General features: G+C 42.4%; 1 long non-coding RNA gene across 1 annotated transcript in view; it reads right to left on the reverse strand.

Moving 5' to 3' along the window:
* Positions 1-4,863: 4,863 nt before the first annotated feature.
* Positions 4,864-26,355, reverse strand: part of LOC113744105 (uncharacterized) — a 33,321-nt gene continuing 11,829 nt past the window's right edge. The window contains exon 3 of the long non-coding RNA XR_003461292.1: positions 4,864-5,733. This is a non-coding gene — a long non-coding RNA (uncharacterized LOC113744105). The remainder of the gene's footprint in view (positions 5,734-26,355) is intronic.

Consider the following 26,355-nt stretch of genomic DNA (forward strand, 5'->3'; position numbering starts at 1 on the left):
TGTTGTCTTTTTCGTTGTTGATTCTGGCGTTCCGACGTGGACAGACAGATGCTCAAACCCGTCAAACGATGCGAGGAATGAAGCCTCCGCGATCTCCTCTGCAGATTATTTTGTCCTCCGACACACACGTATCTGTCCCACGGCACGCTCCGCTTACTGTTGTTTTGTCTGTCGTGTCTTTTTAAGGGTTGAAGTTTTTCTTTTGTGTGTTTGTGCGTCTCCGTGCTGCTTTGGTCCTCGAAGGTTACGGCTGGGTCATAGCGGCTGATATACACGCTGATATGTTTCGTTTGAAACTGACAGCGGTACATATTTGGACTGAGGCTCGATGTCTGGAAGACTGAAAGCTGTAACTTTCCCCCACGCTTCGAAATCTGATGACCTAGGTAACCCCAGCATCATTTCTTTCTACAAAAGACTAACTAATCAACCTCTGATCAAGTTACCAGTAATTAATATGTTCAAAAGGTCTGGTTAGACTTTTAAAATAAACCTTTGTCACACTTTGGTTAAGTTTAACCACAAAACATACTCGGTTAGGTTTCAGAAAAGATTGTAGGTCACTTTACGGACCTGACGCAACTTAAATATGTAATTTTACGTAGCCTACGCAACCTAAAAGAAGTCAACGTTTGGTTGAGTCCCGTCTTCAGGTGATTATACATGAAAATGGTTACAAATATTATATTCCATGTCTGCCTTATACTGAAAACAAAGGCCTCAAATCTTACACACTGGACCTTTTAACTTGACTTCTGAACCTTACAATTGATTTAGCCACAAAACATACTCGGTTAGGTTTTGGAAAAGATCGTACGTCACCTGACGCAACTTGAGTTAAGCTTACGTAGCCTAGGCAACTTTGTTTGTTTGACCCATCCGGGTTTGTTCAAAATAAAGCAAAGTCGCATTTTGCTCAGCTTTTGCTACAAAATATACTCACATAGGTTTTGGAAAAGATTGTAGGTCACTTTTACGTAGCCTACGCAACCTAAAAGAAGTCAACGTTTGGTTGAGTCCCATTTTCAGGTGATTATACATGAAAATGGTTACAAATATTATATTCCATGTCTGCCTTATACTGAAAACAAAGGCCTCAAATCTTACACACTGGACCTTTAACTTGACTTCTAAACCTTACAATTGATTTAGCCACAAAACATACTTGGTTAGGTTTTCGTGAAAAGATCGTACATCACCTGACACAACTTTTATATGTTGCGTGAGTTAGTTTACGTAGCCTACGCAACCTAAAAGAAGTCAGCATTTACTTTTGGATTCACACAAGCGGTCTACTGGTTAAAAATCCTGCGTTTATTCGGCCCATCCGTCCACGCCACCTCCATATATGGATTTTCTTGCTCTTTATACTACGTCACCCGACTTTGACGGCCAATAAATAGTAAATAAATATTAGGAAAAGCTCATTGTTTAGTTTTTTATTGCAATGCAGGTTAAGATCGACACCACTTTAAATGTCTGTAGGACCTGGAGTCAGCTGCCGTTAGCTTAGCTTAGCATTAAGATTGAACATGTGGGACCAACATCCATCCACCAAAAGTGATTAAAACATTATAATTTGGCTATTTTAAACAGGAATGGATTAAACAAACATGAATAGGTGCTAAGCTAAGCTAACAAACTGCTGCATATTGAACAGACAGCACTCCCAACAAACTTATCACTACAAAGTGCTGGTTGGGTTAACGTATCTCTAAGGTGGCTCAATGGGGGCCCACACGTCACGTTTGCCCCAGAGCTCCTGTAATGGGTTAATCCGGCCCTGGTCCCACGTTGCTATTAAAAGTTGCTTTGTTGATGTAGCCACATGGCTAACACAACAAAAAGAACAGTATGCTCCCCGCTGCAGGGCCTGTACCCAGACTATGAGGTCTCCTGTAATGTTATTTTGTTCCTGGAAGTGAGGTTAAAGGCAAATTATATCCAAAGACAATATTTGCATGCACACATTGAGTTTATTTCAACAATTAGGGCTATTCATCTCGGTGGAATGGTGGAAAACGTTCAACTTCCCCGTTTGAAAAGGAGACTGAGTGCTGTTATAGGACACTAAAAGCACTAAAATCCAGGACGGTTGACAATAAAATCAAAATGTTGTCATGTGTCGAAGTCTGGCTTGTCGTGCACTTTTAAAACTAATCGCCTCGGACCGCTCCGGATGCCGTGATGTGTCGAAAAAAGCACAAATCATGTTTGTACCGACGTTCCAGCTCTGTTCCTGCAGCCTCTGGAGGCTCTCCACTCAGGAAATATCCTCTGCTTGCACTTCCTGTCTGAGCATCTCATCTCCCGTGAGCCTTTTCTCTGTCCAGCTTCGCTCATGGGAGCCTTTTATTCTTGTTTCCCCCCCAAACACGCAGCTCGGGAGCTGATTGGATGATGACTCTAAATCGTCGGGGGCGGTGGAGGAGAGCGGGGTCGCGGTGGGAGCGCGGAGGCGCATAATGGTGTCCGATTTTGGGGAGGAAACGAGATGTAAATGAGGTAATTATGTGTCTTAACGAGGGCAAACAGCGTTGACATTCTAGCCCTGGTAACCGGCGTATTTATAGCCCGTAATAACCTTAAGTGGGACTGGCTGGAAGGCTGTCAAGGGAATTAGAGCCGTCTGAACAGCGCTGCTTTTGTTTTTATTAAGGCTTGTGTGTTTGAATCAGCAAAGGTTTGCCTTGGATTCCTCCGTCAAACTGGGAAAGAATGATATTGACAGGCGTAGCTTGGAGAGAGATGAAACTTTAATCCCCCTCATCGCACCCGTGGAGAAAGCCGGAGAGGTCGCCTACCTTTGTGGGGCCTCCTCATGTAAAATGTATACGACCAGGCAACAATATTTTCACTCTTGGATTTTTTTTTTCTTCTTTTTTAATATTTGTCCAACTAGTTAGCGTATAAAAAGCGTTTAAGAAATCGGTCGCGAGTCAACGAAAACAAAGAGCGCCGCTCCAGAACCGGATCGAGTTTCGTGTGTCGTTTTTGGCTCCTCCAACACGTCTTCCGCCCTCTCCGTCCTCTCTGACGGCTTCTTCTTTGTTTTGTTTTTAAAACACGACATAGAAAGAAAGAGGAAAAAAAAAGAGATTTGATTTAAATAAAAAATAAAAAATGAATGAACTCAAGTGGAACCTGGGTTCGGGGGAGGCCAGCAGGACTGTGGGTAAATGTTTTTGGCATTAGGATTGTGCCGAGCGCAGCAGAAATAGTATTTCTGACGGAGTAAGCACAGGGGGCTTTGGAGTTCAACCCTATTTTCATATTCTCTCATACATCCATTTCCCTTCCTCTACAGATTAAAATGAGAATTTAGACAGCACCTCTGCGTTGGCATTGCACAGTAGGATTATCATATGGCGCTGAGCGGGGTTTTGGTGGGAGGGGGGGAGTAGAAATGTGGAGATAGAGTGAATTTATTTGGAGGTGCTGGACATTGTAAGAGATCAAAGATTCTTGTTTCTTTTTCCGAGACGACAGGAAGTTCTGTTTTTTTTTTTTTTTATTGCCACGAGAATAAACTTCCGTACACGTCCGCCGCGCTGAGTAACTGTAGTCGAGTTAGTCAGCCTGAGTCACAGCTTCGTCGCCGCCGTTGGTGTTTGGCGAGGACAAAGCGGCATCACCGGCCTCACCTGAAAGCCTTTACCTGCTTCCCTCTATGGTACAGATATTAAGCAACCCCCCTCCTCCTCCTCCTCCACCCACCACCTCCACCCGCCACCGCCTCCCCTTCCCTCGCTCACCCCCACCCTCCTCCCCTCCCTGTCTCTCTTTCCGATGGCACTCAGCCGTTACGTTCTCAAGGGAAGGGCAGACTGCTGGCGCCGCACTGTTTGGGCTCTTGCTGTATCTCACACACACACACACATACATACAAAAACAGGCGCACACACTCACACACACACACACACACACCTCTGCAGGTACACAGGTACTCGCACAGCAAATTAAGCGTATTGTTGCGTTGCCTCCAGCGTCGAGGGGGTGAAAAGTCACTCAGGGGTTTTGTTGTCGCGCCACATGAGGGTTCAGGCCACCGGGACTTCTTTCTCTCTTTGTGCTGAGGCGGATGGTTTGAAAAGTTTGCCGGTTTTTTGGAAATCTGTTGTCGCGTAGCCATCGAGTCAGCACTGCCTTTGTCTACGTGTAAAAATATTGACATTTTGTGTTTAACGTTTCTTAGTTTTCTAAGCATGAGGCAACATTAAATACTGTAATCCTGTTTGTTGTGCGTTGATCTCAGGATATAGGACGCAGCATATGAGGAGCGATACTTTAATTCAAACATCGATGTTTATTTAAACCAGCATGAGTGACAGTAACAGTCTTTTTAACCTCTCACGTACACGTACAGGTGTTGTACATAAGCCACTTTTTACTACTTCGTACTACACTACATTTATCTGACAGTTATCAGTTTATAATTTTTCATATAAAACATATGAAGAAGCTTTAAAACACATCTTATAAAGTCATTTTAGTCTTAGTTTTTATTTTCTTATGGTTTATTATTAGTTTAATGACAAAAACAAATCTGTACCAGTGTTGTAAAAATATCAAATATTAATTTTATTTGTAAAGTACATTTAAAAAAAAAACATTTAAAAAGATAAAGAGTTGATTAAAGTGCTGTACAAAAACATACTTTCCTTTTAAAAGTGTTTCAAAATCAACCTTTGACATATAACTACATATTTCTGGAACACATTTTAATTAAGTTGGTTGTACTTAAAATCAGAAACATCTCTACTGCACACAAAAATTATATTTTTACGACATAGAACACTATAAAAAAAAGAGACATTTTGTGTAATATGCTTTTATTTTGAAAGGTTTTACTACTTTACCTGGAGAAAATAAAACATTTTACACACTCAACAAAACATATTTCAGCTTTTACATCAAGTCTTGCAGATTTATTTCATGACACACTGTTAGAATAAATGTAGATCACTAAATCAGCTGCAGAGGTGATTACACTGGGCCTTTAAAATGTGATTAAGATTACAGTTTTTAATTAGTGTATGTGTTTCAATTCAAATATGTTTATGCTTTATAAAGTTTATAGTTAGAGCACCTCGTTTCCGAGCTGTGAAATGACTTCTGTATCTGGCAGCTCGCTTCATGAAGACACAAAGGGAAGTTTAATATTCTGCGAAAAACCCTCGCGCGACTCGTCTTTCTGCGAGCGTCAGATCGGATCTGTGTTTATGAATCGGACACTTGTCTGGTCCTCGCCGTGTGCGAGTGCTTTAGCAGATCGAAGGAGAAGCGGTCGGTCTGAAAGGAGAAAAATATTCATGACACTTGGAGTGACCTTCATGAGAATCGCAGCCTCCTTCGGCTGCACAGCCTCCGGAGTGTTTTTGTGGTTTGTAAAGCTTATTTGGCTTCTGACAATAAGTTTAAAGTACGATGTTTGGTCGAGGCGACGCAGGATTATTTTTCCAGCCTAATTTGAAGCAGTAGGCTCCTTTTCTCCCTCCGTTCTCTCTCTCTCCTCCTCTTCGAGTAATCCACGGTCATCTTGATCAGAGGCAGACACCAGGGTTTGACGGAAAATTAAACAAATAAGCTCTGATGCTTCGGATAACATTCCCCTCCGATTGACCCGACCCCGTGACCTCTGAGACACTCTGGCTGAGGTCGCGACCCCGCGGTGGCGTTGACGCTCAGCGTCAGAGGGGCCTCGGTGTGTTGGTTTGGCCTCCATGTCCCGACCTGTAGGAAAACATACAAAAAAAGAAAGAAAGAAAGAAAGAAGCCCGTCCGGTCCACTTCAGGCCACGTTACACCTCCACACACTCCACAAAGGCCGGCAGCAGAAACCAGATGCTACAGCGAGGCTTAAATAGTTTGTGCCGGAGATATTTAGATTGAGAAAATACAAACGTTCAGATGACGAGTTGTAAAATGCGACTACTAAAAATGCTTCCACGCTCTTTTATTTACCTGCTTATGTTATAATAATGCAAAAAAATTAAGATAAGAAGTTTATTTAAACTTGGACTACGACTTTTCTATTTGGGAATACTTTTATTTTTTAAGTTGGTTTCACTTTCATATTTGCTTAATTCCATCTGACAAGTTTTAAAATGGCAAAAATATAAATTTTGATGCAAAAACTCGACTCTGAAACTCGGCACACTCCCGTTACGACCTGTATTGACTATAAAAAGATGAACTTCTTTATTTATTTTGGAGATTTCCATCAACATGTCACCTGATTGTACTATAAGAATACTAATAATTCAGATTAGGACGTTCATTTAAACACATTTTTTCAGTTAATATTATAAATAAGTTCAAACTACACTTTGACCACAAATACTAATTATGTTTTTAAGTTGGTTTTACTTTGGACTTTGCTTAATTCCATCTGATGTTATGTTTTCCAATATATGCACCAAATAGTTTTAATAAAATGAAAGTAACAACTTAATATTCCACTTTAGGGAGGAAATTAGCGCTGCAAATAGCAATTTACCTTTTTTTTTTTAACGATTAATTGTCTTAAAACTTCTTTTGTGTTTAATTAAAGGTTTGTTATAGATAATTATATTCAGTTTTTTATTATAAATGACAAAGAAAAGCATCAAATTCTCACATTTCAGAAGCTGGAACTAAAAACATTTATCATTCAATATTTATCTATCGTTTAAAAAATGACCTCGGTTATCTGTTCAATCTATTTACAGTGACATGCTCTGTACTGCATGTACTGTACCTCCGTGTTGCTTCATATGCTGCAGGTCTGAATGTTTGCAATGCTGTATTTCAGGATTCAGGGTGTAACCCGTGACTCCGGACCCGCACAGGTCATGATCTGGTTGAAGACAAAGGCAGTGCAGATGTGACCTGCTGATGAAACCAAAGAAAAACTGACAGGAATGAGGACGCGGTCTTGTTGTTACCTCGGCGTCTGCACAGATAACCAAAACCATTATCTTCAATCTGCAGCGAGGAGCCGTAGGGACACAAGGTGAATAAGTTGTGAACCGCTCATTTAAATGAATACATTTGTTTATGTACTGTAGTTTGGGGCCTATTTTACAGTCAAATGTTCATTTAAATGCTGCTGAAGCAACCGGCAATGGAAGCCAAACAAGGTGACATTTTCAAGAAAATTTATCCCAGAATTCAAGACACGGTTTGTCTCACAGATCGCTGTATTGTTGCTTTCTGGATTTAATTTCGAAAATGCAAAAGATTTCAGCGTCTTTAAGTGTAAAGATGTTTGCTAGCATTCAAAAAACCCAAATCGATCCAATTGACAGTCCAAGACGAGAAGTCGTAGATCGCAACGCTTCATTTTACGTGAGGTAAATAAGTTGTGAACCGCTTATTTAAACGACTATAATTCTTCATGTAGTTTGGACTTTGCTTCATGTTGAAATCATTTAAATGCTGCTAAAACAACCGACACTTGGATGCCAACGAGCTAATTCGTCGTCTTCGTATCTGAAGGTGTTTGCTGCCCTTCAAAAACCCAAAATCGATCCAGGTGACCTCATGCCGTAGAGGTTTCAGCAGCATGTGGTGCATATTTGGTAACGGAGGGATCGAGGTCTGGAAAACCTGCTTCAGAGTCACTTACCCCTCCAAGAACAAAGCCGAGGTCGGACGCGATAGGCGGCGCGCAATACGTGTTCTCCCGCCTTATCTTGTTTGTGTGATGGAGTTTTTCAAACGCAAACATTTTCTTTAGATGGCACAGTGGACCTCTGCTCTGAGATAACTATCGAATGCAGACTTAATTGCCTGAGATAGAAGCTTATTATTCCCATTAAAACGGTGCGTTCAGGGCCTCGCTCCCCGGGTCTCCTTCCCTTCGTCTTTCATCCCTCCCTCCCTCGCCTCTGCTTTTTCTGCTTGTCTCTATTGTCCGTTTGATGTGGAGATGAAGGGGGGGGAAATAAGGGCAAACAAGAACAGTTTGGTGCTGAAAAGTTGGACAATCTGGTAACAATTGGAAACGTGATGGAAGTGTTTGGAGGTCTCGTCCCCCCGATGTGCTTAGCTAATGATTTTGCCGCCCCGCGTTAAACGTGTACGTTTGATTTGACATCCTTTAACTTCTTTGCAAACTCTCGCTCAGGTACGACTTGTTCTTCTCTCTCCTCCACCCTGAGTTTTTGTGCAGCAGTGCTTGCACGGCCGTTTGCCTTTGTGGGATTTTTGTGCGTCTCCGCCGGCGTCCCCCCCCCTCGGCCGTTCGGCACTGAGCCGGCATTCCTTCACGGGTTCACTGGCAATGCTCAAGTGGCTCCCTCTTAACAACCTCCCCCTAATCACTCAGGGACATAATCACAGGCCACTTTGAAGTAATAGTCAATTTGCTACGAGTCCACCGTTTAACAGAACTGCTTCGACGCAAGTCGGTGCTGCGAGCCGGCCACGGCTGATGTAACGATAAAGGGAGGCTGCGCCGATGGAAAGGACGCGTTCTTTCTTTCTTTCTTTTTTAACAAAAGGTAGCACACACATGCTTGTACAAGTGTTTATTTTGCCTTTTATACAAGACCTCAGGTCGTGCAGGCAAAGGGCAGGTGAGGTCGATAACAGGAAAACTCTGCTGAGTGTGTCGGTTGATGGGAAGTTCACAGGAAGTGTGCAGACTTATAGCTGTCACTCAACCCTGCACGCTCTGCCTCTGAATGCATCAGCAATCGCTCACAATGACACACTGTACCTGCGATGATGTGTTTACGCCGCCCTGAAGTGAATCAGGTAGGGAAAAAAAAACACACGCACAAAAAAAAAAAAAAAAAAGAAAACCCGCGGCGCTGGCCCGGCGTTGGCCCGTGTTTATTGTTTACGGTACTCCGGGTGGCGCCAGGCCCTGGAAACACAGGAGCTGGAAAACACTTTGTTTTGGTGGGGGAGTCTGCTCCTGTGGTTTTGTAATCGCCATCACTATCAGGGGCCCTGATCGCTTTACAGGAGGAGGGGAGGTGGAGGAGGAGGTGGAGGAGGAGGTGGAGGGAAGAAAAAGGTATGTTATTCCACACGGTACACAAAAGGGAGGGAACAGAGGAGAGAGAGAGATGTGGGTGCTTGGCAGAGTGTCTGTCTGCCCTGTTTTCTTTCTGCCCCCCTCACCAACTTCTTGTTCTGTCTCTTCTGCCTCCACCTCCTCCTCCACCTCCGCCTCCATCAGCTGACTCAGAGATCAGCTTGCCACCTTATTTAAAATGAAGTTCAAACTCAGACTTTGGGAAATAATTATATTGTTTAAGTTGGTCTGACTTTGGTCTTTGGTCATGACTATAGACAAGTTTTAAATATATATTCTGACATAATCTCTACTCTAAAACTTGGCACGTCACCACTATGACTACTGTTACGGTGTTTTACTGTAGGTATGTTAATTATACTATATATTTTGTATAAACAAAGGTTTTGAAATATTTAATGGTACATTTTACTTCTTACTGTCGTGGTTTGGTAGTTTTTCACATTTGTTACAGTGTTGAAGGGTTAAACTTTGAAGTAAAATTATTGATTAGTGTCTCTTCTTGTCTTCATCGGCTCCACCTTTCAACGGCCTTATATTTATTATTTATGATAGTTTAAGTTTAATTCAGTCTCTGTTTTCTCTCTTTTGTGGCACACTAATAATAACTTAATTCCCATTTTCCACAGCTAGAATGATTCAAGATCAACTGATCGAAAAACTCACACAGATCACCGACAGTGACCCTCGAGTGACCGTGTAGGCCTTGCTTGTCTCTTTTTTGGTATATCCAGATTGTATCATGGTTTATTTTACAGAGTCTGGACAGCAAAAAGTCACTTTTTTTTTTACTTTGTGGAGGTGGTTTGATTTCTACAGTCCGACCTCTCTGGCCGCTCGTATCGAGTGTCTCTTGAGTTGCTCGCAACGTGACACAACAGTGACGTCAAATCCAGAATTACAGATCTGAATCCGATCTGATCGCCCCGCGAAGTGTGAAGCCTGAAAAAGCTGGAACCTGATTGGTTACCGTTATTTTGGGGGTCACGGGCTGGAAAGTTTGGTCACCCTAACAAACCAACCACCGCAAACAAATACAACAGGGACAAAAAAAAAGTTCTTAAACGTCAGAACTTTGAACTTTTTTAGTACAGCTCCGTTTGCATATAATTTCAATAATTAATACAACATCTAAGAATAAATGAATAAATCTTATCAGGGATAATATTGACCTATATTTGCATAATACTATGACACTAAGAAGACTATGAAAGTGAGTTATCTCTCTGATTACTCTCGTCCTCCATCAGACTCCACATCTTCTACCTTTCATCAAAGTTGAGCTTTGTAAATAACAAGGAAAAGTCATTTCTAGACAACGGGAATGCTCGATGCCAAGAGCGGGAAATACTGAAATTATACGTCCCACAGTAAAAATGTGCACTGTGGTAGAAATACTCAAACATCTGAACATCTAGTGGCACATTAAACACCCTCCAGTGCGGGCGTTACCAAACTTTCCAACCCATGACCCCCAAAATAACAGTATCCGTGATTTGAGACCCCCAACTATCCCCAGATGTCAGATGATTTGTCCTTGTTACATTTCGTAGAAGCTATGAAAGTCTAAAACTGAAGTTTTTAGTACATGCATATGATTTAAATAATCAAAATACAAAACGATTGACTTTATTGGTAGTCGTGGTGTGAACCTTTGACCCAGGATCATCCATTGAATCCATTTAAAGGTCCAGAAGTTTTGAGGTGTCTGACTTTGAATGAGAGGTGTGTTGATTATCCACAGGAACCGACGTCTTGTGCATCTGGTAAATGTGTTTCTGTTCAGTTTTTCAGATGTTAATTCCTTTAGCACCACGTGTAAACTTCACCTCCTTTGTACTGGGAAATCTTAGACCCCTGTGCATGAATCCTGACCTCCCTGCACGGCTACACACCGCCACCAATGGACGCTGAAAAACATGTATTTTCTTTTTTATAATTCGGATGAACTGGCTCTTTTTCTTTTTCTGTCCCTTTCATTGAAATCACCCAAAGAGCTGATCGTGGGAAGATCACAAATCTCATTTACGGGGCCTCACACAAGCCCACAGTGTGCTGATACAGACGTTACCGGCAATATTGTCATCGGCAGCATGTCGTTTGAGAAAAGCTTGCACACTTCATTGCTCGTCTGCTTTTACCTGTCCGTGAACAAAGAGTCAGCGTGTCGAAGGAGGACGGCAGCGCGCACACGCAGCCGCTTTGGCCCCTATTTTTTGCAGATCCATTAGTGTGAGGAGTGTGTAATTCAACGGGGCCTGCTCCCGCGTCTTTCATTCACGCGACACGACATTACGAAACGTAATGAATCATGAAGAAGGCGTTATTGTTCCACGCTACTCTTCCCTAACGCCGCCCCCGCTAAAAAGCGCACACGCACTCGCAAGGTGTAGAACATCATTATCGCCCCGGCGCCGATTGATGAAGAGTATTATACCCGCCAAATTGATTTTCCTTACTCCGCGATCATGATGACACAAGAAAGGAGAAAGACGAAAGAAAAAGACGCAATCATCAACAACTTTATGTTCCAATCAGCATATCTGAGTAGGATGAATAAAAAAATAGAGCCGGGGCCTCAAATCGTCTCAAATTGCTTTGCTTTTTTTTCTATCATGAAATGTTACCGATTATCATGAAACGCACAAATTGAATCCTTTTTTTTTTTTTTTTCATTTAAGTAATAATTGATTTGACATTTCGGAGCACTTCAAAGGCAGTTTGGCCCGAAGGCTCTGCAGTAAATTACAGTATAAAGCTGAGGATTTACCATTAGCTGAGTGTCAAGTGTACGCTTCGGCTTCGCTTCCCCACCCCGTCCGCCGCCGCTGCCGCCGCCGCCGCCTCCTCGCTTCACATCCTCTCCCTCCACTCTCTCTATCTTTTCTCCCCAAACCTTCTGAGTCTAAACTTTACACAACTTGTCTCCACTGCCCTGTTTGTGTGTCTAAACTTTACACAACTTGTCTCCACTGCCCTGTTTGTGTGTGTTTTTCTGCGCCTCTGTGTCCAGGTCCAGCCAGTTTATTGTAACACTATAAAGGCCCGGCGTGTTTATCAGTAAACGGAGCTCCACACAGTTCACTTCTTTGTTTAGTTTATATATTTATATATATATATAGATATATATATTTTCTTTCCTCGAGGAAATGCCCTTCTTTTTTCACGCCTGTGTCTTCCCATGCGGGGGCAGCGACGACAGGCGGGAAGGTGTTTGATATGTAAATAGTCCGTTCAACAAAGTCCAGGTGCTATCTGCGGTTACAGAAGCTGATACTTTGGCCGGCGGATGGTTTCCTCGCCTTCTGAAACATGCAGATGCACAATTAAACTCACAGACTGAGCCCAGGCCGGACCAGTATTCTTTTTTAAAATTAAATATCACATGTAGTCTGGTCACTTTCTGTCCCCACGGTGCGCTGTAGTCCGATCGATATTACCACGTTTATCTGTGAGGAGTCGATACTCCACAGTATCCAATAATCGATACAAACATTTGATATCAATATGAATTGGAGATCTGAAAATAAGATGAGGAAGTTCTTTTATTTTGGCGGTACTTTCCATTTCCAGCCGGTGTCATGTGACTATCGATAACAATCGTCTGAGAAGAATCTATTATCGTGTTTGTATCTGCAGCATCGATGCATAAAATACTTATCAGTGTCATTCCAGATGAACTGACATAAACGAAGTATTTATTTGTTCCTGTTTGTGTGCTGAGAAAATTCTACGACTTCTTTGGAGAATTAAAAACTGACCCGTTTGAGTCGACGTGTTTTTTTATCACTTGTTATCCATGAGAACAAATATTGACCAAAGTACTGTACGTGCTACTTTATACTTACTGTTTACTTTATATTATTTACTTTATATTGATTTTACAGCCATAGTTAGTGAGTAGATGTGCTTGTAAAATTAGATTTATTGGTGTAAAAACAGTATTCAACAGATAATCAATAAAATTCATCATTATCAAACTGAATTTTTGGGATTCACGGCTCGTACTTTATTATTTTTTTGGGATGTTCTGTGTTTTGTTTTGTAATATTTCTTTTAATTTAGTTGTTTCTTAGTTTGTGCTAACCTTGAATCTAAAATTCAAATGACAGTAAATGTAATGTAGAAAAAAAAGCTGCTTACAAACTCGATCAGTATTTATAATCCACTTCATCGCATGTGACAATATTCTGAACACAGTATGCAGCTTTAGTACTTTTTGTTTGTAGATAATACTTTTTGTTTTTTCCAAAAATGTTTGTGTTTAATTTGTGATTTAAGAAAAAAGAGACGATATGAAGTCATGTTGACCATTTGTATTAAACTATAGGAGCGATCCCCGATGGATTGATGTTCAAGAGATTTACTTGTTGCACATCCTCTGATTTATTGGTGCCTCTTACTCTACATCAATGACAAGAAAAGTTAATAAATGTGTACTTGATTACAGTAAAACACATTTTTAAACTGATGTACTACAAACGTGATGCTGCTCTATGGACTTCAACCAAAAGAAGTATCTGTTTCTTTTATTTGTATTTATCGTATTTTATTTTTGGAGATACACATCATGTCATGATGGTTGATATTTTTTTTATTTTTTATGTTTGTTTGTTGAACTGAAGAAATCAAGACAACAAAACGCATCGTAATTTACAGACACATCATTTTTTGAGTCAACAATAACCAAAATCTCATACTTATAAAATCTTTGGATACATTTACATTTACATATTTTAAGAAAGAGCTTCCACACTTCGGTAAAGTGAGCTGTCTTGTCGTGTTTGGTACTTTTGACTTGTAAACTCGTTTAAACACGTTTATTTAAAGGATCCACAACATATGACACATTATATAATAAATAATTAATTGCATTAACACACAGAAAAATGATTATTCATGTAGAACTCAAAGCCGGGTCGATACTGTACTGACATTTAGATGCATTTTCTAAAATCTCTAGATCATTTACTAATTTAAAAAATTCAAAAAAACTATCAAGATGAAGCTTAAAGAGAAATAAAAGTTATAAAACTCATGAAGGGAAACGCAAATATCAAAATGAGTCACGGTGTCATCTGCATATTATCTTTATTAGTGATTAGATGGATGTTTTAAAGCATTAGTCGTCGTGTTGGGTTCCACATTATGACTCTTACGGACTAATCTGGTGTTATTACAGTAAACTTTTGTCTCGAGTAGAAACATTGTCACCGTCTAAAGAGTCTTTTTCCACATTTTGTGGTGATCTGACTCGTTATTCTGACTTTTATTAGACTAATAATTATGTTTGATTAGTCAAAACCTCAACATGCACACGTGTGAGGCTTAACATGCCTACACACACACACACACATACCGATTGTCACCTGAATCCCGAGTTAGCTGGAGGTGACACGTATTGTCTTTTGGCCTTGAATTAATGTGCCTGTAAATACGTTTTTTTTTTTTCTCTCTTCCCCCTCCTCATTCCTATTTGTTAAGTTATTCATAGAACTGCTGATTGCAGGCAGCCGTCAGAGCTAAATGAGGGCCTTTGTTATTGTTGAGTAATTAGGACAGCCATCATCGTGCTCCGAGATGACAGGGTCAGTTAAATAGTTTCTCTCTCTCTCTCAGTAGTCCGGGGCTGATTATGGGAGGCTCAGGCAGGCCTGAGAGCTGGAGCTGGAGCTGGGGAGGGATGGAGATGGAGGCGAGGAAGCGGCGGCAGGGAAGGGAAGCGAGGAAGGTGGTGGTGGTGGTGGAGGGGGGGGAGTACAGATGGGAGGAGTGGGGAGGAAAGCAGACCTTATCTCAGGCAATTAATCAGAGACACTCATATTGCGGGACAATTATTCAAAGCTCACTCCTGCATAACTCAGCCCGAGGTTCCAGTGGGCTCGCTGTCTCTTTCCATCCACCCCTGGACTGGAAGGTCAGGAAAGTGAGAGGAAGGTGGAGCTGAGGGGAGGAAAAAAGGGGGGAGACGCTGGTGTGTGTGTGTGTGTGTGTGTGTGTGTGTGTGTGTGCGAGTCAGTGAAGGCAACACCGGGTCAAAGTCGTTCAAAGTCTTTTTTCTTTTTGTTTTTCAAAGAGTTTATTCCCCTTCATGTTTACATGTATTAAGTTTTTGGCCGTTGGTGGAATAACATGGGCGTAGTCTGTTAGTGTCTGTGTGTGTGTGTGTGTGTGTGTGTGTGTGTGTGTGTGTGTATTACGGCCCACGGCCAGCATTATCAGCATTCCTCGGTGGCAGCGGGGTGGCTCGCCTGGCACCACACAAACAGGAAAAGGAAATAGCTCGACTTAACTTACGGTTATCTCCCGGAGAGCCCACACACACACACACACACACACACACACACACACTGTTTAAATATGGATCCCGGTGGCGGTGCGACGATAAACAGTCGATCTGTTTATAAAGAGCTTCTTCATTAGTATTGAGACATTGTTGAAATTCTGTGGCGCGATGCCTTCAAGGGCAGTCGTGTTTACCATATTCCATGTATAAGAGTTAATTCAGATGATGCGTTTATGTTCAGGAGTTCAGAAGTGGACATGTCGACGCTCATAGACGTTTTCTCTTCACCTGTTCTTAAACCTGTTCTTATTTATAATAATTATGAATTATTTTTGAAGCGACAACGCAGCTATTTTTTATTTGAGGGCAGAATTCTGATCCACAGTCACTCTTTGGACTTCGTATTTAATATAAAAATGTTCATTTTATTTTGTACAAAACGTTAATTTATGCTTCTTTTCAGTCCCACCAGGATTTCGTGGCCTTTTTTGAAATAGTTGCGGCCTAAAATCCCTGATGTTGCATGAGGTTTTCAAAAAAATTGCGGTGAAAGTTGCAGTGCTTTTTACATTTTTGTTGCCGGAGGAAGTAAAAGTTGCGATTCAACAGTCGCGTTGGGGGCGAGAGAGGGCTCAGCGAGCACTAAGTCCACAGTCCCGGGAAGCAGCGAGGTCCGGGCAGGCGGGCGTGTAAAGCTCGCAGCTGGAGCCGTGAGCCACCTTCGCCCCCGAGCCTCTCCAAACTGACCCAGAGCCGGTTGCAGCGCAGTGCTGCAGAGGAAATGCGTCCGGCGGGAGAGGTCCCACGAGGGGATCCTCCCACACCGTGCGCCCGTCCCTGACCCGCCGAGTTGAATCCCCTGGGCAGACTGTGCGGACGTTGCGGAAAAATCGCGGTGATTGGTTAAAATTGCAACAGCGCCCTGAATTCACGAGGAGTCACTGAAGTTGCAAATTGCAACATCGTGAATTCCTGGAGGGTCTGTCTTTTAAAATTAAAAACAGAAATGACACAAACAGTCAGCACACTTTGAACAGAATCGAGGGTCAAAGTGGGCCCAAATAAAAAAATTATTAAGTATTTAACTCGCGTCGTTACTTATTAATATATTTAGTTTTATATTTGACTTGTCTGATGACCAGTTCCTGGGCTCCAAAGACCTCATAGCAGTCGAAACGCTCTAAAACTTTGAATTCAAGATGATATAAAGTCGATAAAAGCAGCAAATTCTCACATTTGATGAAATCTGTAATCCTGACACTCATCCTGCTGTTTTCTCTGAACATGTAACATCTTTTGTGAAGTGAAGCCGATACAGGAGGGCCAACAACTGCAGTTCCTCAAACGTCCACTTGAGGCTGGCTCCAGAAGAAGTGAGTCAGTGTCCATAAGTGCGGCTGTGTTTACAACACGTCTCGATTGTTTGACCGTTGCTTCACTGGTGTGTGTTGATTGCTGAGATCTTGGTGGGCGTGTCACACTGACAACACGGGAAAGGAGAAGACGACGCCCTGATGAAGGCGTGATAGCACGGAGAGGAAAAAGTTTGTTGAATAAATCTCGGTGTAGACTATGCAGCGTGTTTTAAACGTGCGATCAAATCTCATCGTTAATGACGGAAAGGTTCGCGACACCGTGACGTGTTGTCAGTGTGAGTAAACTGTGAGTAGACAAAAAACTAGGAAAGGCTCTTCAAGTGTTTATTTTGTGGTCTTTTTCAGTCACTATGAACATCACAGTGCATTTACGATTAAAAATGATCAAATATTTAACTTAAGCTATTATTTATTAATTTATATAGTTATATATTTGACTTTACCGCAGTCTAAAACCGCTAAAACATTGAATTTAAGGTGATAAAAACAAGCAAATTCTCACAATACTTCCACTTTTTACTTTTTATGTCCGACTCTACAACATCCCGCAGGGTTACACCAGATCTTTGGGTGCCCTCACCTGCCAAATCCCACTTCAACACCTTCATAGTATAGTAAGATATTCTAGGTAAACACAGTAAGGAAAAATAAATTATAAAAGTGACAAAGAGCAACACATAATAAGCTAATTTGACTAAACTTCTATGTTGTTGCAAAAGATCACGGTGGAGTGATACCCCCGGTCTTCATGGGAATAGGGTTACACCAGATCTTTGAGTTCCTCCTCTTCCTAATAAGCCCTGCGTAGTATAATAAGACGTTCTAGGTAAACACAACTAAACTAAAAGTTAGAAAGACCAATGCAGGACCTTTCTCTATATGACGTGATCAAACCTCACAGTGGTTAAAATCCTGCATATTGTCCAGTGAAATGTTAAATCTCATCTGCTTCCAAAAGAAATGCATTTCTGAAATCTTTTAAGTCAGCTGCCACTCCCTGTTTTTAACCAAGATTTGGGACGACTTGGACCTCGACCACCAATCTTCATGGCCCACAGGGTTGTTAGACGAGATCTTTGGTGTCCCCCCACCTGCCAAATCCCATTTTAACTTCCACAAAGTCTAATAAGACATTCTAGGTTAATTAATTGATAAGAAAAACAAGATCAACAAATCATATAATCATCATCCTCTGACTTTAATGTCACTATAAATAAATCATGCAAACTGTCCAGCGGTGTGAAAAATCGTCTTCCAAACTCAGAGGAACAGTTCCATGATCTTCCACATCTTGCACATTAATAATTAGGGTTGCAAAGGGGGGGTGGCAACTTTCCAGTAAATTTCTGGAAACTTTCCATGGGAAGTTAAGCTTGGGAATTATGGAAATTCATGGGAATTAAATGTAATTTAAATGAACTGTAGCACATCCAAACATAAATACTTGCTTGTTTTAGTCCAGAAATATATTTTCCTCAACTATATTTAAGTTTTCTGTTAAAGGGCCAACCCTTCAATTTTGTAAATTCCCAGTTTATTCCCATGGAGAGCTTCCAACTTTGATTTTGCAACCCTATTAATAATCCTGCTATCAATAATCAAATAATCAAACGGATCATCTCGAGAAGAGATAAGAGAATCCTCTTGCACTTCTGTGTTATGTAAATCAACGACACAGATTCTCCAAATAAACTATTTTTAGTTCGTTTTTGTTGGCCCGGGCTCGACGAGCTCGAGCATGGAAATAAAACGCGTAGACTCTGGCCGACATTCAAAAGCATTCATCGCCTCTTTTTTTTTTCTCTCTCTCTCTTCCTCAGCTCTCGTTCCAGCCCCAACCTGATCCACAAATGTCACCTCCACTCCGAGTATAAAAGGAGAGGAAGACATCGAGGAGGAGGGAAGAGAGATAGATCAGCGAGCAGAGAGAGAGAGAGAGAGAGAGGGTGTCATAAAATGCAAATGCAGCCTCGCGTCCGCTTTTTACAAATTAAATGTCAGGACATAAAATATTGTCAGTTTCATTTTGCCGCCAGAAGGATGACAAATCCATATTCTCCCTTAAATAAAACTCTTACTGCCGTGGAGGGGTAATCATGGCAGAACAAAGCGCCGTGATTAACGATAGCAATTTATTGTATCTGGCGGCCGGCGAGGCAGCGGCGAGGGAGAGGAGCAGAGAGACATCATGGTTATCATAATTCATATCGTAAATAACAGGGCCCGGCCAATCACAAGGAGCCGCCGATGTCATCCCAAATAACCTTTGATAACAATTACCATAGAAGGCAGTACAAACCCCGAAGTCACAATGTTATCTTATCCCTATTCTCTGCTTGTAGAATACAACACTATTACCATATAGATTAGACTATTTATAATGGTGCGTGTCATTCTGGGTGCGGCTTTAAGTTGTCACCGTGTATGTGTGTAGGTGCGAGCGATGGCGAGGACACGGCGGAGGTTGTGTGTGTGTGTGTGTGTGTGTACACGTGGAGGTGTGCAGAGAGTGCGTGGGTGGGGTAGGTGGACCTGTCGTTGGGAGGAGATTATAGCCTGGTCTTTATGAGGAGCTGAATTGCCCTCTCTCAGTATCACACGGCAGCACATTGCCGGGGCGGCCGTGGCGCTCACAATGGCGTGGTGGGAGAGGAGTCGAGGGCGATGTGTGTGTGTGTCTGTGTGTGTGTGATCAGGGAGGGGTCGGTCGGGCGGGTGTGTATTTGGTGAAGGGGGAAAACTAGAGGAGGAGATATTAGCAGGGAAACGTTGATAAGTGTTGGAGATTAGTGTGGGCGTATCTTGTCCGAGGTGTTGTTCCTTCTTGTTTTTTATCTGCTGATAGAAATTTTCTGATGGAGAGCGGTGATATGTGGATACACACACACACACACACACACCAATCCGCCGCCACCGCCGTCGCTTCCCACCCAGGGAGACGCACGGCTTCGTCACCTTTCACCTGTTTCCACGTGACTGCTTTGATTTTGAAGCATTTGTGTGATTATCAGCAAACTACTAAGCACTACTTATGTAAATTAATCAAGTGTCGACGTCCGTGGCTGTTGAAGTGAAGTGCCAAAAACTGCAGTCCACTTGAGGCTGGCTCCAGAAGTCTCCATAAGTCCCCATGTTCAAACTTCACAGCAGAAATAAACATGTTTACAGCCTGGTACAAAAAACAGTTTTGGTCTCTGTAGCTAATTTCCCCGTTCATGACAACTGTACTGAGGGTGAATTTATATACAACTCACCTGTTCACATTATATTAAGGCTTAAAGTTATGCAGGATTAAGAGCGTGGACGCTTTGATTGACAGGTCGGTGTTGTTACAGGTGGCTTGTTTAAGGAAATTGTAACATTTTTAACGTTTGATGGCCTAAACAATTAAATATAGACGAGAAAGAATTGATTTTAAAAATAATAGTACGTCATTTGAACCCTGCAGAGACTGTTGATAATGTGTCTGATATTAAGTATCAGTCTGAAACTAGATCAAACCAAATGTAACACAAACTATGGACACGTTTCCTCTTAAATATCATGTAAAACACTGTAATAGAGTATTAAATTTATGATTCAGCAGACACGCTGTATAAAACATTAGTTTTACACAGACATCCAGATATTTCCGCCTGTGTTTGGTGTGTCTTCTGTGCTCGACCTGAAACAGCAAAGAAAAAGAAACCGAGAACAAAAAATGGCTTCAAAGGACACTCGAGTCTCCACCAGAAGAAGGAGGAGGATGAGGGGAGAGGACGAGCACAAGGACGAGATAAAAAAAAAAAAAACAGAGCGGCGAGTGAGGAGGAAGAGAAGCAAGGACCAAAGCAAGGACGAGGTGAAGGAGAAGGGGAAGATATTGCATTCTTACGCTTAAATTCAGAGAGAGGACGAATTCGCATTTGTTAGGGCCCCTTCAGAGGAGACACTTTCTACATCAAGAAACACACACGGCCTCACGGGCCTGAGGTAGATTAAGAAAAGATAGAAGGAAAAACAAGGGAAAGTAACATTTTTTAAAAGTCATGCTGAAGAGCAGGAAAGGGAGGAAGACCTCTGAGGACATAACGTGATGTTAAAGCACTAGTCAGTGTTATAATATCTGTAGTTTTTGGCAAGGAGATCCCTGTGTGGGCTCATGAACAGTTAATCTCTCTTGACAGGATCTTCATTTGAATAAAGATTCTGTCAGCGCTATGTGCTTTTCCGCGCTCGCTTAAAGACGAGGACCTACAGTAGATTCTGCAAGAACTCAAATTGCTTTGACAAATCACGGCTGATGGGAGAAAAGGGGCCGCCTTCCTTCCTACCTGTGCACGGCGAACTGCAGACGCCTCGAGAGAACTCTAAAATCTGCGGGAATCTAAGGGGGGAACTGGCAAAATGCGACTCGGAGATATTAGAGCAGCTTAAACGCAGGATTAGGCTTGTAATGAAAATGCCATCTGTCCTTTTTATTTTTTAACATCTTGAGCTCTTGAGCTTTTTTCTCCTCAATCAGCTGATGTTGGTGGGATGTAAGAAAAGCAGTTACACAAAAGCCGGAGGCATGAAATAGTAGGAATATGTGCTTGCAGAAGAATATTTAAGCAGTGCTAGAAACAGAAATGGCGAGGGGGTGACGGGCATGTTAAATATGTCTTTTAAAGTTGGGTTTGAGGAACAGCTCCTCAAAAATCTAAGAAAATGTTAAAGTGCATGATTTCTGTGAGGCGTAGGTGTTGTTATACCGGCCCAACAGGGTGGTTTGGAAGAAGACAGTTGACGTTTGACAAGCTATTTATAGAAAAGGATGGAAATATATGAGGAGAACTTTGTATCAGTAACTTTTGCATAATTTATGTATGTTTGTTTTCATGTATTTCCATTCAGTTCAGCAACATGACAAACTCTCAACGCAAAAAACTTTCAGCTTCCATGTAGGATGGAGAAAAACCAACACGTTCTCACTCCCAACTCAAATATGGCGGTTTGGACAGATGCTGTCATGTGCTTACATGTGCAGGACTCCATAGTCGAGATAATACCAATCAATATGCAATGTCTGGTTCAGTTGGCAACACTGGGTTTGACTTTTGCTGAGAAATATTTCACTTGATTTTATGAATTTATAAAGACGCAGTTTGTTTAGGTTTAGGAAAAGATCTCAGTTTGGGTTGACGTCACAAACAGCAGCCTTCTGGATGAAAGAAAGTGGATTTGTTTGACCTATCCATCCATCCATCCATCCATCCATCCATCCATCCATCCAGTTCTTGTTCTTTAAACTATATCACCGTACTTAAAAACATTACGGCAGAAGGCACATCCAGAAACGATGCTACAGGGATACCTACAGCGTCTTAGATTGAATTGATTGCGTTGGGTCGCTGATCAAGCTGCCGTAGACTGGACGAATGCCATTCATTGAAATGCGTAAAACAACTTTTCCAAAAGGTTTTGGTTGACATTATTTGTGGCTCTACAAATTGATACGGTTTGCACTCAGAATCAAAGATGGGAGAAGGGTCAAAGTGTCCAACTTTGACCCCAGAAAGTAAAACTTGCACCCTGATTCTTAAACATTGGTTTCTTCCAACCATGACCACGATCTTTTCCTGAATTGTGATCTCACCATGATCCTAACCTTAGACATAGAGTTGGCAGATCGAAAAGAGTTCAAACTTTTGGACTTTGACAGAGGAAACCATCGATCGTATCCCAATTCAGTCAACACTGTTTTCTTTTAACGATATAAACAACTATCAGAACTCAGCAATAGAGGTGGCAGATCGGCCACATGGGTCATTTAGGAAGGCACTGACAAACCAAACAGACATGGGATGTTCTTGTAACTGTAATAATTGTGTCTTGTACACTTTTTATATATGTCACACAGAAACTCACGTATAATTTGACCTGGAAATCAATCAGTTGCGTGTAGCTGACCGCGGTCTGTGTGGCTCCATAATAGCAGACGATGCTGAAGTTGATTTACTCCCCAAGTTCAGAAAAATCCCACTGTCTCTCCTTTCACTCTCTCACTCGACTCATTTTCCCTCTTTTCCCTCAACATTTCTCATCTCCTCTCCTAGATGGAATTCACAAAGTGATTTTCTCCTCGTTCCTCTAAATCTCTTGATCACTTTAATTTTTTGCTAGGCTGCTTCATCGGTGTCCTGGGAAAGAGAAAAGAGGAAGGACTGGGGGGCAGGAGGAAGGGGGGAAGCAGACGAGGGGCGAGAGACTGCAAACGAGGCTGGGGGAGTGGAGAGAGAGAGAGAGGGAGAGTGGTATAGAGTTAAGGCTTTATCAGTGAGTGCCCTGAGGTATGTGGGGACGCTGCTGAATCCAGAGAGATTAGGGGAAAAATGCAGCACATGGCAGTAAGGGGCTTACGCCACAGCTTGTATTAGTTCAGGTGAAAAGAGTATTGCTTTTACATAAAACTGGACAAATCCAGCCACAATGCATTTCCCGTTGGACCACAATGGGGTCCTCTATCTGTGGACCTCACCTCCTGTCCCCCGGGTTCCCCAAAGCTCCTCTATCTAAACAGGAGTAGAGACTGAGGAGAGAAGGAGGAGAAAACACAGATGGACAGGCAAGGGGAGGAGGAGATATGGCGCCGCACCAAACTTCATTTTCAGAGTTTACGGGCAGAAGCCAGTTGTCAGGAGATGGCGAAAAGACGTAATTTCCACTGGGGATGGAAGGAGGAGGACGAGGAGGAGGAGGAGGAGGGGGTCATGTCCACCTCACTTTTTCGAAATCCTATTCTTGTCCACCACCCTGACTTTTACAACTCAGGGTTTTAATTTACTCACAGCGGTCGCTCTGCATAGCGTCCGGCTGCTCGTCTTATCGAGATGAGAGAAGCTGTGAGGTGATAAAAATGCTGAAATCTTTCAGTCAGTCAAAGGCCGGGTCGCTAATAGAGGCCAGGGAAAATAAACAGTGAGGGAAGGTGGGCTGGAAGCATACTGTACATCTCCACGTCGGTACAACAACAACATGAGGTCAAACCGCTCTCTGAGTTTGTCTTTTCAATGCTCCACTTCCTGTTGATGTTTCACATGAAAGGCACACAGGGGAGGAAGGGAAGTAAGGATTATGCTTTTTGAGCTGCTGGAGGACTTTTAATGTGAAAGACCTGAGCAGGAAGAGAGGAAATAACTGAAATAAAGGGGCGGTCTCTAATGTATAAGCCTGTTTTCATATAGCCAGTGTCGTGCCAGAACAGGAGCTGGGCAAGCAGGCAATGTATTTGGGCTCAGCAGACTTTATGGACATAACGACAGAGGTGAAAAGATCTAAGAGGATGTTCACAGAGGAAGCTAAGAGAAAATCTGGGGCTGACTTTTAGTGGTTGGCAAGAGAAGAGTAGTGGGATTACACTCTGAAACTGGGGGTGCTTAATTGCAAAAATACCAATCTCTACTCGGTGTTGCATTAAATAAACTCCTGCAAAGTAATCTTTTATTTGATTCTAATAAATTATCATGATATCCCCCCTAAAAGTCCTTAGAAACATTATTTTAACCCCCCCGAAATGTTTTGAACATCAGTAGAGATCCTCTTTTCTCTGAACTTTCAACACCACCTGTTATCACCTGACCAAGAGGTTCTACACTTGTGTCAAATGATAACAGCTGGAGCTGTCTCCAGGGGAAATGGGTCCAACTCCATCCACTTGAAAGCTACAGAGGAAGTTAAACTTTTCTGATCGAGAACGTAAATTTGGTTTAAGGGACAGTGCATGAATAACAGCAGTTTAAGTGGACTTTTGTTAGACTGTCGTGACTATGGAAAGGGCATACATAAAGTTATAAAAAAGGTTTGTAGTGAAGTGATTGAACTAAAGGACTCATCCTTGGGTAAACGCTTCACTTAGGCTCTGAAGTCTCCCGTTCTACTTTCACTGGGACTTTTATCTAAGTCTTCTGTTCCCGAGATGCGTTTATCAGCGTGAGTTTTTTCATCTTGAAATATAGGTTGAGTTGGAGCTTGGCCTGCGCACTTCTTTTATCTTTCACCTGTCATGTACAGTAAAGCCCAGGTAACAATGGCGCCTTACATTACATTACACGCTCCGCTCTGTATTCACGCCATCCAGTCAGACATCCAAAAGCGGCTCCGACACTCCCCTCCTCCCCCGTCCTCGCCATTATTGGCAGAACAATACCCTTTAAAAAGCCAAGTTGGTCCAAAAAAGAAAGAGAGAGAGCAAGGTGCGGTATCTGCGACGGCGCTTAACATCAATTTGTGACAAGATTAATCAATTTGGACCCTCTCTCTCTCTCTTTCTCGTGTCTCGTCACTGTTGTCACTCTTTAAATAAAGAGCGGCGGCGGTTTGAATGAGCCGGGGCTCATCGCGATACGGCGCAGGTTAAGTAGGAGGCGCGTGTTTTAGGATAGCGCCCCGCCGCTCCCTCTCGTCCTGAAACACTTAGCTGGTGATTAGCATAAGCTGATAGCGCCTATCAGGAGCGCGCCATTGAGGTGACCCTGAAGCCCCCCCTACCCTCCTCCTCCTCCTTCTCCACAACTACCACCACCCATACTACCCCCACCCCTCCACCACCACCACCACCTCCTCCTCCTTTGTCCCTCTGAGAAGGTCTTATCGGGGATGTACAGGGCCTCTGTAGCCTCCTGGGGAGATGATGGAGGGAGGAGGCAGAGGTGGGTACTGTAGGGAAGGAGGATGGGGGGGCGGTTGGATGGGAAAGGAACGGGAGGGGGTGATCTGTGTCTTTGGATGTGTCCTCTAATGTTTTCACGTCTTTTGAATTATAATATCAATTAATGAACTTTATTCCCGTTACTATTAAAAAGTGGTTTGAATTCACAGGCGGGTTAAAAATAGTCACTTAAAAATGAAAATCAAACAAAATTTGGGTTTTTTTTATGTTTTGGCTCATTCCTACTTATGATCATGTTCAGATTAAGCTGCTTGGGAAATAAAGAGCTCCTGGGTCTGTATAAACTCTAGTTCATCCCACTTTTGGTGCTATGTGTTAGTAAGTTGAATCAATATCAGCTCAAATACTCTAAATAACTGACATTTCATTGGCTTCACTTGGTTTATTTGGTGCTAATTCGCAAATACCTGCACAACACCTGCTAAATATCAGCAACTTAGGCTGGCTGTAAACTCTTAGTTTAACTCTTTGCTGTGTGGTTTTCATTCCTTACCAGGTTCACGAAGGGCTGGAGCCGATCCCAGCAAACATTGGTCAAGAGGTATAGGACAAGTCGCCAGTTCATCACGCTCACAATCACGCCTACGGGTAGTTTGGAGTCACCGATTAACCTGCATGTCTTTGGACTGTCGGAGAGAATCCATGAACCAGGAACCTTCTCGCTGTAAGGCGACAGTGCTCTCAAATCTTTTCTCCTCCAAGATTTTGGCACTGGAAGCACATCTGATCAGGCAAAAGAGGCGGAGCACATGGAAAAGTCCAAGCTCCTGCCACAGAGAAGGCCCAGCTGGCTCGTGGAGTTCGAACCCAGAACCTTCTTGCTGTGAGGCGACACTGCCTTTTGCCGGACCCCCTTTAAGACGGGGTCTATGAATCAGATAATGAAACAGAATCAGCTTGTATTAAGCTTTTAATGGTGCAAATAACAAATTAATTACAACTAGTGTTGTCTTTTGTTTTCTCTCCCACATAAGTT

This window comes from Larimichthys crocea, chromosome XX (genome assembly GCF_000972845.2).
Source record: "Larimichthys crocea isolate SSNF chromosome XX, L_crocea_2.0, whole genome shotgun sequence".
In the NCBI taxonomy this organism is placed as follows: Eukaryota; Metazoa; Chordata; class Actinopteri; family Sciaenidae; genus Larimichthys; species Larimichthys crocea.